The following is an 11,203-nucleotide window of genomic DNA, read 5'->3' on the forward strand; positions in this document are numbered from 1 at the left end:
GACTTTGGCTAAAGCTTATGTGGATTTTACTAATAATTCCAGTTGTTGGCTATGTGGGCAACTTCCCCTCTCCATTGCCTCTGGATTGCCATGGTGGATTTCCCCATTCCAGGGGGCCGATTGGCTGGGATTAAGAGATTTAATCATTGAAGAGAGAAATGCAAGCATGACTTTGAAGGAGAGGTCCATTACTATGCAGGACCCCCTTAACTGGCATAGAGCCTCTATTGTACAAAGTCATGGGCATTCTTTGAAATTCTCCCACAATAAAATGGTCACCCAAGCCCATCAGATAGCATATTCCATGGTCAAGGATAAGAACACAAGATTGTGGGAATACAATTTGATTCAGATTTGGTATGGATTCATTTGGTTCACTCCAGGACATGGTCGACCAAGTAACAGAGCTCCCTTATGTTGGAACAGAGAAACCATTCTTGAGTGCTCTGGGCAAACAGGACTAGAGACATGGGATGGTTATCTAGGGTCTCTTGTCACCACATTAGGATCCTTAGAGACATTGGCTAGGAAAATAACCAATGAGCGAGGAGACCAGGAATATACTGGATGTCTCCTAATGGCACCCAGTGAATATATGGCAGAAATATCTTGCTGTAGCTTCCACCAGGATGATTTATTCCAGATAAATCTGCTGCTGCTAAGCTGCTAAGTCTTTCAGTTGTGTCTGACTTTGTGCAACCCCATAGATGGCAGCCACCAGCCTCCCCCGTCCCTGGGATTCTCCAGGCAAGAACACTGGAGTGGGTTGCCATTTCCTTCTCCAATGCATGAAAGTGAAAAGTGAAAGTGAAGTCGCTCAGTCGTGTCTGACTCTCAGCAACCCCATGGACTGCAGCCTACCAGGCTCCTCCATCCATGGGATTTTCCAGGCAAGAGTACTGGAGTGGGGTGCCATCGCCTTCTCCAATAAATCTGCTAATGTATCTCAATTACTGAGTCACATGCACAGATAGAGGTCCTAAATGACCCTCTTCCAGATTTAGAAACTATTTTGGGAAAATGGTTTGAGTCCCCAAGATCATGATTACAATCTCTCTTAATGACTCTTTTGATGCTCATTGTTGTATTTCTCTTGATTTGTTTTTTTTTATAGACTTATCCTACACTATTTAACCTCTATGATGGCTGTAAAAATAATGTTAACTGAGCAACACTGCCTTGCGAGTGGGCTAAGTTGCCTCAGTTGTATCTGACTCTTTGCAACCTTACGGACTATAGCCCACCAGGCTCCTTTGTCCACAGGATTCTCCAGGCAAAAATACTGGAGTGGGTTGCCATGCCCTCCTCCAGGGCATCTTCCTGACCCATGGACCGGACCTGTGTCTCTAATGTCTCCTGCATTGGCAGGCGGGTTCTTTACCATTAGTGCCACCTATGGCCCTCCCAAAAGAGAAGGGACAGTTAGCCAGGTGTTTTTCTGCTTTCCTAGTCAGGCCAACTCCAGACTCAGCAGAAAGTAGTTAATGAATGGTCATCACCCCATATTCCCCTTCAAGCATAAAGGGCTAAAACACCTGGCAGGCGGGCGGTGAGGAAATGATAGGGATAGAATAAGATAGGGATACAGGTAATTGTAGAAGTCCCAGTAGGGAACTGTGGATAGAGATGGAAACCTAAGAAACTTTGGAAGCCCACTGTAAGTTATGACTGCTCAAGAAAGCTATCCGAACATTGTGGAACAAAGCAGGCTTGCTTAACTATAAAACCAAAAGTAAGAGCACAAGAAATGCCCCAGGTCATTAGGTGAAAGAAAAATGTTATCACCCTTCTACTATAAGCACTATGATAATCCTATGACCTCATAGGGTTAGACAATTTCCTGCCTGATACAAAGGAGGAGCTAGTGATATAAGCCTGACATCTACCCAAAGAAGGTGGTCTTTTCCCCCTTCCCCACTTTGCTTTGATTATAAAATTGTAGCCCACTTAATCTTCAGGGCAGAGCCCCTTCACCTGTCAGCTTGCATCTCTCACAAGTGTGTTCATTCCTCAGTCATGTCCGACTCTTTGTGACCTGATGGACTGCAGCCTGCCAGGCTCCTCTATCCACAGAATTCTCCAGGTAAGATATTGGAGTGGGTAGCCCTTTCCTTCTTCAGGGGATCTCCCCGACCAAGTGATCAAACCTGGGTCTTCTGCATTGCAGGCAGATTATTTACCATCTGAACCACAGGAGAAGCCCATCTCTCACATGTGTCCTATATTAAGAAATCTACTTCTTGCCTATTACTTTGCCTCTTGCTGAATTCCTTCTGTACTGAGACACAAAGAACCTGAACCTCAGTAAGTCCAGACACTGGGTGAGTGATTATAGTCAAGACTGTGGATTCAGGTCCCAATCACAATTTTGGCCAGGTTCAAGTCCCAGGTTCAAGTCCCAATCTGAAGTGCATGGTTTCAATCTCCAGAACCTGTGAAAATACTATCTTACTTGGCAAGCAGAATTTTGCAGGCCAAGGATTAAGGATCTTGAGAAGGAAAGATTATCCTCACTATCCATGTAAGGCCCCATTGTAATCACAAGAGTCATAAGAGGAAAGCAAGAGGGTCAAAGTCAAAACAAAAAGAAGAGCATGTGGTCAAGGAAGCAAGAGAGAGAGAAGAGTCAAAGGGAGAAGATGCCATGTTGCTGGCTTGGAAGATGGAGCAAAGAGCCACCAGCCAGGGAAGGTGAGCAGCCACTAGAAGATGGAAAAGCTAAGTGAAGCTGAGTAAGACCCTATGGTACAAATGGTAGGACCTCCCTGGTACGAATCCTTTCTGCATCCCCCATTTCTTGTTGTAAGAAATAGGCTTCATTCAGCTTCCTTGACCTTCTCTTGAGTTCCAAAGGGCAGAGTCAAACAGTTGCTAATCAGGGAAGGGAGGGAATGCAGAAACAAGGGAAGAGTGGTCCAAAAACAATAGTGGTGGTCTAGTGGTTAGGAATCCACCTTCCATTGCAGGGGACACAGGTTCAATCCCTGGGTGGGGAACTAAGATCCTACATGCCTACAGGACAACCAAGCCTGTGCACCACAACTAGAGAAGCCCACACACTGCAATGAAGGTTCCCATAAGCTGCAACTAAACCGCAACACAGCTAAGTAAATAAAATAAGTAAATAAATATTTTTTAAAAGACATTTATAAAAAAGAAACAATAGTGAAACTTTGGGGAAAGGTCTCGGTTCCTCCTCAAGGAATACCGTATACATAACAGTGTCTTTGAGTTCTTTTGCAGGAACTAAGGCCCCCAGCCAGGTGGAAGATGGCAACTTCAGACTGAGCAAAAGATTCCTGGAGCACTGCTCACCACCAACCCATCAGAAGAAAGTCACACACTCTGAAGCCTTCACTCCACATTTTGTCTACAAAAACTCTTCCCCTGAAAACTATCAGGGAGTTTGGGGCTTTTGAGCATGAACTACCTGTTCTCTTTGCTTGGCCTAGCAATGAACCTTTCTCTGCTCCAAACTCTGACAGTTTGGCTGGCCTCACTGTGTGTCAGGCACACAAACTTGTGTTCAGTAATATAAGGAACAGTTTCTTGCTTGAAAACTTTAGAAGAAATTCAGCCTTTCTAACACCTAGATTTTAGACTTCTGGCCTCCAGAATTGTAAGAAAATAAATTTGTATTGTTTTAAGCCACTAGATCAGCCCTGGGTGTCCATTGGAAGGAATGATGCTAAAGCTGAAACTCCAGTACTTTGGCCACCTCACGCAAAGAGTTGACTCATTGGAAAAGACTCTGATGCTGGGAGGGATTGGGGGCAGGAAGAGAAGGGGACGACAGAGGATGAGATGGCTGGATGGAATCACCGACTCGATGGACATGAGTCTGAGTGAATTCCGGGAGTTGGTGATGGACAGGGAGGCCTGGTGTGCTGCGATTTGTGGAGTCACAAAGAGTCGGACACGAATGAGCAACTGAACTGAACTGAACTGAAGCCACTATAAGCCATTAAATTCATGGTAATTTGTTACAACAGCAATAGGAATCTAATAAAGTATGCACACAGAGTTTCATTGTGCTTTTTCCTCCTCTTATGATCTTTTCTTTTTATTTATTTATTTGGCTGCACCAGGTCTTAGTGTGGCACACAGGATCATCTGTCTTCATCGCAGCATACAAAATCTTTAGTTGCATCATGTAGGCCCTTTTAGTTGCAGCATGCAAACTTAGTTGCAGCACATGGGATCTAGTTACCTGACCAAGGGTTGAATCTGCCCGCCCCCCATTGGGCCCATGGAGTCTTAGTCACTGGACCAAAAGGGGAGGTCCTGAAATTTTCTTTAATAAAAAGTTTTTTTAAAAAAGAAAAACCAGCATTGAAAAAGTAACACATCATTTGATATATAGTTGGACAAGTCCTCTTTTGCTTTTTAAAATTATTTTTTGTTGTTCTTTCACATTTTTACCTCTCAAACACATTTTAATTGGCTTGTCAAGTTTCTATAAAAATTAGGTATTTTATTACAATTTTATTGAATATAGAAATTAACTTGTGGAAAATCACATAAAAAAATAGATGTAACAGGATGTCCCTGCTAGTACAAGCTGATTCTTATATATTCCATGCCATCATTGCTTCTAAGTTGCAAGAGTTAAGGGAGGTCTGGAGTTCTCTAACTGCCCCACCTACAACTAAGTGGACAAGTTCTATTCAGAGAGAAGAGAGAGAAAAATAAAATAGTACTTAGCTTCCTTTCAAGACTCATTTTCCAGTATAGCTTTACCACCATGATTTAAATATTTCAAGATCTGTTTGTCCCCTTATATTTGTTCTCAGTTGGCTCCTAATCAGCATTTCTAAGTACATATATTCTCTGAAATCACCAATACATTGTAAGTAGTCAACTAAATGATGGACCTGAATGGACCTGAAGAACACAAGCAGAACTGATTCCGAACATTTTGAACCAAAACAAAATAAACAAACAAAACTGAGGGGGAAGAAGTGAAGGCCAGTGGAAGAAATGGCAAAATTTAGGTATTAATATTGATGTGCTGTCATTACTTAGACTTGTGATGCCTGGGAATATTTTAGTTTTATAAGAAATAAGTTACTAACCAAAAGTACAGCAGGACCCATCTATCATACTGTAATTACTAGGTTGCTTTGGCACAGCAAAAATACTCTGACAATTCACATATAATTCAGCTAAAAATTTGAGTTTCATGTAGAAGGTAACTTTCTAATTTTGATTACTAAAATATTACTTTCATAATCCATTCTTATAAATTGTCTAAACTGAGAATTTAAAAATAAGGATTTTAAAAGATAGTTGCTTGAATTAAAAGTATTATATAATTAAAAAATAAAATTCTGGGACTTCCCTGGCAGTCCAGTGGTTGAGACTCCTGTGTAGGGGTTACAGGTTCAATCCCTGGTCAGGGAACCAGAATTCTGCATGCCACATGGCATGGCCAAAGGCATTTTTAAAATAAATAAAACTTAAAAACATAAAATTCAGATTAGATTAAGTCTCCAAGTGATAGCATTAATAAAGTGTTATAACTGGCCAACATCTGCTAATTTTTGTTCTACCTAGCATTTGATTAGACAACATAAAGTTTTTTTCCTGGTATTGATTAAGTGAATAACTGTGTAATGATAACTGTCTAATAAAATAAGTATTAGAAGTACTGGGATGTTTCTTTCAGAGTCTTTTATAAATCCCTTAAGGTGAAAAGTTAACGTGACCTCCTATGGCGGCTCCTGCCACTGTAGCTAACTGACATAGCGCTAGTGGAGAGAGAGTGAGATGCTGTTTGTTTTAGGCTTGTTTGTTTGTGCCACACCACATGGCATGTGGGATCTTAGTTCCCCACCCAGGGTTGGAATACATGACCCCTGTATTGGAAGCATAAAGTCTTAACCACTGGAGCACCAGGGAAGCAGGAGATGTTACTGGAACACTTTCCATCACAGCTGCCACAAGCCCAACAGTGGTTTCTGGAGGCCTCCAGAAGGCAAGGTTAAGCAAGGTTAAGGATCCCAGAGTTAAAATCTCTGACTTGTCTTCTCTTTTCATGGAGGAGAGTTTGCAGCTACTGGTGCATCTACTTATTGGGAGGATAAGAGAGAATGGATAAGCTTGACTTGTGCACTGGAGGATACTGGAGGTCCAGAGGATACAAAAACAGGTCCAGGAAAAAAGTTCAAAATCTTGCAGCCATCTCTGCATTAGCCCCTCCTCTCCTATGTGAAGAGAGTTAGGGTACATTATCTGAGTAGGGCAGGGGAGATTCATTGCTGTGGACAGAGGGCAAAGAGGAACTAGAGTTCAAGCGTTCTGTGAAGCAACTGCAGAGGAGCTAAGAATCAGGTCCAGGAGTGAAAGTTCAGCCTCACAGGGCAAGCAAAACATGCCTTGAGTATTTGTTTGTTTGTTTTTTTTACCGAAATCATCCTTCAGACAAGAAAAACATTAAATCACAAATCTGAAGACTTGGATCTAGTCCCAGTTCTGTCAGTCAACAAAATCAGCTGATATGGTGGTTCATATGAAATGCCAGACTGGATGAAGCAAAAGCTGGAATCAAGTTTGCTAGGGAAAATATCAATAAACCTAGATACATAGATAACACCAACCTTATGACAGAAAGTGAAGAAGAACTAAAGAGCCTCTTGATGAAAGTGAAAGAAGACAGTGAAAAAGTTGGCTTAAAACTCAACATTCAGAAAACAAAGATCATGGCATCTGGTCCCGTTACTTCATGGTAAATAGATGGGGAAGCAATGGAAACAGTGACAGACTTTATTTTTGGGGGTTCCAAAATCACTGCAGGTGGTGACTGAAGCCATGAAATTAAAAGACACTTGCTCCTTGGAAGAAAAGTTATGACCAACCTAGACAGCATATTAAAAAGCAGAGACATTACTTTGCTGACAAAGGTCCATCTAGTCAAAGCTATGGTTTTTCCAGTAGTCACATATGGATGTGAGATTTGGACTATAAAGAAAGCTGAGAGCTGAAGAACTAATGCTTTTGAACTGTGGTGTTGGGAGAAGACTCTTGAGAGTCCATTGGACTGCAAGGAGATCCAACCAGTCCATCCTAAAGGAAATCAGTCCTGAATGTTCATTGGAAGGACTGATGCTGAAGCTGAAACTCCAGTACTTTGGCCACCTGATGCAAAGAACCAACTCATTTGAAAATACCCTGATGCTGGGAAAGATTGTAGGTGGGAAGAGAAGGGGATGACAGACGATAAGAAGGTTGGATGGCATCACTGACTTGATGGGCATGAGTTTGAGTAAACTCTGGGTGTTGGTGATGGACAGGGAGGCCTGGCGTGCTGCAGTCCATGGGGTCACGAAGAGTCAGACAAGACTGAGTGATTGAAATGAACTGAACTGAACTGAATGTGACCCCAAGCAAGTTCATAGGAAACAAGTTAGTCAACAGAACAAATTGGTTAAAATATCTATTTATTCTAGAAATCATATATCTGACTGCTGGTTTTTCAAGAATTGATAATTGTGAAGACTTACAGTATTTTTTAAACAATATTTTGAACCTTTGTATGCTTTTGCTATTTTTCAACATTCGGTGAATTTTTGGTTACATGAAGAGACTATTATAAACCCCATGTTATTTTTTAAACTGTTTATTTTATGTTGGAGTATAGCCAATTAATAATGTTGCAATAGTTTCAGGTGGACAGCCAAGGGACTCAATAATACACATACATGTATCCATTCTCCCCTAAACTTCTCTCTCTTCCAGGCTGCCACATAACATCGAGCAGAATTCCCTGTGCTATACAGAAGGTCCTTGTTGGTTTTTAAATATAGCAGTGTGTATATGTTTTCCATCCCAGATTCCCTAAATATCCCTTCCCCTCATTCTCCACCCCACCCCACCCCCAGCGACCATAATTTTGTTCTCTTAAGTCTGAGTCCGTTTCCGTTTTGTAAACAAGTTCATTTGTATCATTTCTTTTTAGATTCCACATATAAGGGATGCCATAGGATATTTCTCCTTCTCTGTCTGACTTACTTCAGTCAGTGTGACGATCTCTATGTCCTTCCATGTTGCTGAAAATGTTAAAGCCCAGATCATTTAATTATTTAATTATGAATATAATTGAGGCATATGCTTTAGGCATTAGTTAGCAATGGTTAATGAAGGACCTTGAAAGAACAGGTGACTATTCACCAGTTGCTTTGAGAAAACTACGCCCAAACTAGTCATTAAAATTTGTTCTTCAGGGAATTCCTTGGCCGTTCTGTGGTATTCATCTATGCAAAGTGCACAGAGCAGTGTCTGACATATAGTAAGCATTATAAACGTATTAGGTCTTATTACACTTATTGAATTCTTACATGTGCAATATATTATAATACATTATACTTTACACATATTATCATATTTGATTTCTGCAATAACTATGATGCAGATGCTACTATTTCTATCCTAATTTTACAGATAAGGAAACTAAGACTCATCAAGGTTAGTAATGCACCCAAAGTCTCTTACAGCCTGTACATGGTCAGACCTGTTGGGTTCTAAAGCACATGTTCTTAAGCACATGTTCATCATTAGTACATATGAAAATCACCTGGGATACTTGGAATAGGCAAATTTGGGGCCTAATTCCTTGCCTATGAAATCAGAATCTTCACAGGATGAAGCCTGGAGGTCTGCCTTTTTAATAAACACTCTAGGTTATTTTCCAGCAAATTTGGAAAACTCAGCAGTGGCCACAGGGCTGAAAAAGGTCAGTTTTCATTCCAACCCCAAAGAAAGGCAATGCCAAAGAGTGTTCAAACTACCACACAATTGCACTCATCTCACATGCTAGCAAAGTAATGCTCAAAACTCTCCAAGCTAGGCTTCAACAGTACCTGAACTGAGCACTTCCTGAACTGAGATGTTCAAGCTGGATTTAGGAAAGGCAGGGGAATCAGAGAGAGATCAAATTGCCAACATCTGTTGGATCGTAGAAAAAGCAAGAGAATTCAGAAAAACATCTATTTCTGCTTTATTGACTACACCAAACCCTTTGACTGTGTGGATCACAACAAACTGTGGAAAATTCTTCAAGAGATGGGAATACCATACCACCTTACCTGCCTCCTGAGAAATCTGTATGCAGGTCAAGAAGCAACAGTTAGAACCGGACATGGAACAACAGACTGGTTCCAAATTGGGAAAGGAGTACGACAAGGCTGTATATTGTCACCCTGCTTATTTAAGTTATATGCAGAGTACATCATGTGATATGCAGGGCTGGATGAATCACAAGCTGGAATCAAGATTGCCAGGAGAAATATCAATAACCTCAGATATGCAGATGACACCACCCTTATGGCAGAAAGCAAAGAGGAACTAAAGAGACTCTCGATGAAAGTGAAAGAGAAGAGTGAAAAAGCTGGTTTAAAACTCAACATTCAAAAACTGAAGATCATAGCATCCAGTCCCATCACTTCATGGCACATAGATGGGGAAACAATGGAAACAGTGACAGACTTTATTTTCTTGGGCTCCAAAATCACTGCAGATGATGCACTGCAGGTATGAAATTAATTAAAGACACTTGCTCCTTGGAAGAAAAGCTATGACCAATCTAGACAGCATATTAAAAAGCAGAGACTACTTTGCCAACAAAGGCCCGTACAGTCAAAGCTATGGTTTTTCCAGTAGTCATGTATGGATGTGAGAGTTGGACCACAAAGAAAGCTGAGTGCTAAAGAACTGATGCTTTTGAACTGTGGTATTGGAGAAGACTCTTGAGAGTTCCTTGTATTGCAAGGAGATCAAAGCAGCCAATCCTGAAGGAAATCAGTCCTGAATAGTCATTGGAAGGACTGATGCTGAAGCTCCAGTAATTTGGCCACCTGATGCAAAGAACTGACTCATTCGAAAAGGCCCTGATGCTGGGAAGGATTGAGGGCACAAGGAGAAGGAGATGACAGAGGATGAGATAGTTGGATGGCATCACTGACTCGATGGACATGAGTTTGAGCAAACTCTGAGAGTTGGTGATGGACAGAGAAGCCTGACATGCTGCAGTTCATTGGGTCACAAAGAGTTGGACATGACTCAGCAACTGAACTGAACCAGGTTATTTTTATTTTAACTGGTATATTCACCACATTTAAGAAACTCCTTCATATATACTTAATGAATACACAGAAAACAAATGAGAATAAAACAAAAAGTTGACAGTGGATTGATTTCTTAGGAGGTGGGAGAGAGAGGAGACTATAAAAAATTTTCATTTTCTAACCTAGGCAGCATATCAAAAAGCAGAGACATAACTTTGCCAGCAAAGGTCTGTACAGTCAAAGCTATGATTTTTCTAATAGTCATGTATGGATGTGAGAATTGGACCATAAAGAAAGCTGAGCATTAAATAACTGATGCTTTTCAACTGTGATACTGGATAAGCCTCTTGAGAGTCCGTTGGACTGCAAGGAGATCAAACCAGTCAATCTTAAAGGAAATCAACTCTGAATATTCACTGGAAGGACTGATGCTAAATCTAAAGCTTTAATATATTGGCCACCTGACGCAAAGAGCCAACTCACTGGAAAAGACCCTGATGCTGGGAAAGATTGAAGGCAAAAAGAGAAGGGGGTAGCAGAGGATGAGATGGTTAGATAACATCATTGACTCAATACACATAAGTTTGAGCAAACTCCAGGAGATAGTGAAGGGCAGGGAAGCTTGGCAGTACTGCAGTTCATGTGGTCACAAAGTGTTAGACACAAGTTAGTTACTGAACAACAACAACAATAATTAGATCTTCAATGAGCAGGTTATTTTCAAAATATTTTAAATGAATAAAACAAAAATTATTTCATTTTCTATCAAACACATCTAAGCATTGATAACATATTTAAGATATTCTTACAGTTTCCCCCTATTCAGAGTAGGAAATAAAATTATAGCTCTTTAAATGTTAGAATCATAGTACATATGTGGATTTTTGCATCTTCTATTTTCATGTATAGTTTGAGCATTTTCTCATGTAATTAGCCTTCTATGAGTTTTTAAATTTTATCTTTAATTGGAGTATAAATGCTTTACAATGTTGTGTTAGTTTCTGCTGTACAACAAAGTGAATCAGCTATATGTATACATATATCTGCTCACCCTTGGACCTCTTTCCCACCCCACCCCTACATCCCACCCATCTAAGTCATCACAGAGCACCAAGCTGAGCTACCTGTGCTGTACAGCAGCC

At 40.7% G+C, this 11,203-nt stretch overlaps 1 long non-coding RNA gene across 2 annotated transcripts; it reads left to right on the forward strand.

Moving 5' to 3' along the window:
- The first annotated feature begins 353 nt into the window (after positions 1 to 353).
- LOC147357378 (uncharacterized) lies at positions 354 to 4,911 on the forward strand. 2 transcript variants are annotated; one of them, XR_015141806.1, is made up of 4 exons: positions 354 to 1,732; positions 2,015 to 2,083; positions 2,168 to 2,768; positions 3,244 to 4,911. It is a non-coding gene; the product is annotated as an uncharacterized LOC147357378 (long non-coding RNA). The 2 variants fall into 2 exon arrangements; XR_015141805.1 differs by having other exon boundaries at positions 356 to 1,732; positions 2,168 to 2,691.
- Positions 4,912 to 11,203: the final 6,292 nt, after the last annotated feature.

The sequence above is a fragment of the Bos grunniens genome, chromosome 15 (assembly GCF_055505025.1).
Source record: "Bos grunniens cultivar Pamir isolate PY7600 chromosome 15, Bosgru_T2T1.0, whole genome shotgun sequence".
Classification (NCBI taxonomy): domain Eukaryota; kingdom Metazoa; phylum Chordata; class Mammalia; order Artiodactyla; family Bovidae; genus Bos; species Bos grunniens.